Genomic DNA, 3,139 nt, shown 5'->3' on the forward strand with positions numbered 1-3,139 from the left:
TATTTTTCTAGAGGTTGTTGCAAAAAACGGCGTCAAAATTCGACCTCTAGAGCACTTTCCCTTAGTATGTCTCCTCACGGAAAAGGACGTCTACCCGTGGCACTTTGGTAATGGCTCGGCAGCCTATTATAGGGGGGAGGGGTGTCGTGATGCTGAAACTCGAGTTGCCCAAAGGCTTGCTGGGCGCAATGCCAGCAAGATGCACGTTGCCTTGCCATCCCCTAGGCACACTAGCAAGCACGTTGTGGTTGTGGTGTGCCGCCGGGCTCCCCCGCCCCCCACGGAGGCACCCGCCGTTGCAACGATGGCTCGGAGCGTTGCAACGGAGGAGCCAAATTTTCATATCTCAGAATTGGCTCGTGCATTTTTCGTGAAATTTTGAGGGAACCTTGGTAATATTATGTGAAGGCTGCACAAAAAAATCCAGGTCAAAAATCGCAGGTTTGCTCCGTTTTTCATTTTTTTTGATATTCCGGCATTCCGGGCGGTAAAAAAATCGTCAAAAAAAATCGGCACGGTGTAAATTCACCAAATTTGGAGGATGGAAAGTTCTTATTTTTCTAGAGGTTGTTGCAAAAAACGGCGTCAAAATTCGACCTCTAGAGCACTTTCCTTTAGTATGTCTCCTCACGGAAAAGGACGTCTACCCGTGGCACTTTGGTAATGGCTCGGCAGCCTATTATAGGGGGGAGGGGTGTCGTGATGCTGAAACTCGAGTTGCCCAAAGGCTTGCTGGGCGCAATGCCAGCAAGATGCAAGTTGCCTTGCCATCCCCTAGGCACACTAGCAAGCACGTTGTGGTTGTGGTGTGCCGCCGGGCTCCCCCGCCCCCCACGGAGGCACCCGCCGTTGCAACGATGGCTCGGAGCGTTGCAACGGAAGAGCCAAATTTTCATATCTCAGAATTGGCTCGTGCATTTTTCGTGAAATTTTGAGGGAACCTTGGTAATATTATGTGAAGGCTGCACAAAAAAATCCAGGTCAAAAATCGCAGGTTTGCTCCGTTTTTCATTTTTTTTGAATTTCCGGCATTCCGGGCGGTAAAAAAATCGTCAAAAAAAATCGGCACGGTGTAAATTCACCAAATTTGGAGAATGGAAAGATCTTATTTTTCTAGAGGTTGTTGCAAAAAACGGCGTCAAAATTCGACCTCTAGAGCACTTTCCCTTAGTATGTCTCCTCACGGAAAAGGACGTCTACCCGTGGCACTTTGGTAATGGCTCGGCAGCCTATTATAGGGGGGAGGGGTGTCGTGATGCTGAAACTCGAGTTGCCCAAAGGCTTGCTGGGCGCAATGCCAGCAAGATGCACGTTGCCTTGCCATCCCCTAGGCACACTAGCAAGCACGTTGTGGTTGTGGTGTGCCGCCGGGCTCCCCCGCCCCCCACGGAGGCACCCGCCGTTGCAACGATGGCTCGGAGCGTTGCAACGGAGGAGCCAAATTTTCATATCTCAGAATTGGCTCGTGCATTTTTCGTGAAATTTTGAGGGAACCTTGGTAATATTATGTGAAGGCTGCACAAAAAAATCCAGGTCAAAAATCGCAGGTTTGCTCCGTTTTTCATTTTTTTTGAATTTCCGGCATTCCGGGCGGTAAAAAAATCGTCAAAAAAAATCGGCACGGTGTAAATTCACCAAATTTGGAGGATGGAAAGATCTTATTTTTCTAGAGGTTGTTGCAAAAAACGGCGTCAAAATTCGACCTCTAGAGCACTTTCCTTGAGTATGTCTCCTCACGGAAAAGGACGTCTACCCGTGGCACTTTGGTAATGGCTCGGCAGCCTATTATAGGGGGGAGGGGTGTCGTGATGCTGAAACTCGAGTTGCCCAAAGGCTTGCTGGGCGCAATGCCAGCAAGATGCACGTTGCCTTGCCATCCCCTAGGCACACTAGCAAGCACGTTGTGGTTGTGGTGTGCCGCCGGGCTCCCCCGCCCCCCACGGAGGCACCCGCCGTTGCAACGATGGCTCGGAGCGTTGCAACGGAGGAGCCAAATTTTCATATCTCAGAATTGGCTCGTGCATTTTTCGTGAAATTTTGAGGGAACCTTGGTAATATTATGTGAAGGCTGCACAAAAAAATCCAGGTCAAAAATCGCAGGTTTGCTCCGTTTTTCATTTTTTTTGAATTTCCGGCATTCCGGGCGGTAAAAAAATCGTCAAAAAAAATCGGCACGGTGTAAATTCACCAAATTTGGAGGATGGAAAGTTCTTATTTTTCTAGAGGTTGTTGCAAAAAATGGCATCAAAATTCGACCTCTAGAGCACTTTCCTTTAGTATGTCTCCTCACGGAAAAGGACGTCTACCCGTGGCACTTTGGTAATGGCTCGGCAGCCTATTATAGGGGGGAGGGGTGTCGTGATGCTGAAACTCGAGTTGCCCAAAGGCTTGCTGGGCGCAATGCCAGCAAGATGCACGTTGCCTTGCCATCCCCTAGGCACACTAGCAAGCACGTTGTGGTTGTGGTGTGCCGCCGGGCTCCCCCGCCCCCCACGGAGGCACCCGCCGTTGCAACGATGGCTCGGAGCGTTGCAACGGAGGAGCCAAATTTTCATATCTCAGAATTGGCTCGTGCATTTTTCGTGAAATTTTGAGGGAACCTTGGTAATATTATGTGAAGGCTGCACAAAAAAATCCAGGTCAAAAATCGCAGGTTTGCTCCGTTTTTCATTTTTTTTGAATTTCCGGCATTCCGGGCGGTAAAAAAATCGTCAAAAAAAATCGGCACGGTGTAAATTCACCAAATTTGGAGGATGGAAAGATCTTATTTTTCTAGAGGTTGTTGCAAAAAACGGCGTCAAAATTCGACCTCTAGAGCACTTTCCTTTAGTATGTCTCCTCACGGAAAAGGACGTCTACCCGTGGCACTTTGGTAATGGCTCGGCAGCCTATTATAGGGGGGAGAGGTGTCGTGCTGCTGAAACTCGAGTTGCCCAAAGGCTTGCTGGGCGCAATTCCAGCAAGATGCACGTTGCCTTGCCATCCCCTAGGCACACTAGCAAGCACGTTGTGGTTGTGGTGTGCCGCCGGGGTCCCCCGCCCCGGGTCCAAGGTCGAGCACGTGCGTCTGGCTGCTGCGAACCCCGATCACCGAAGGACCAACAAGAAGGGAAACACGTCCGTGCACGGCCCACCTAGG

This window comes from Arachis ipaensis, chromosome B7 (genome assembly GCF_059453495.1).
Source record: "Arachis ipaensis isolate K30076 ecotype BB chromosome B7, ASM5945349v1, whole genome shotgun sequence".
NCBI classification, from domain to species: domain Eukaryota; kingdom Viridiplantae; phylum Streptophyta; class Magnoliopsida; order Fabales; family Fabaceae; genus Arachis; species Arachis ipaensis.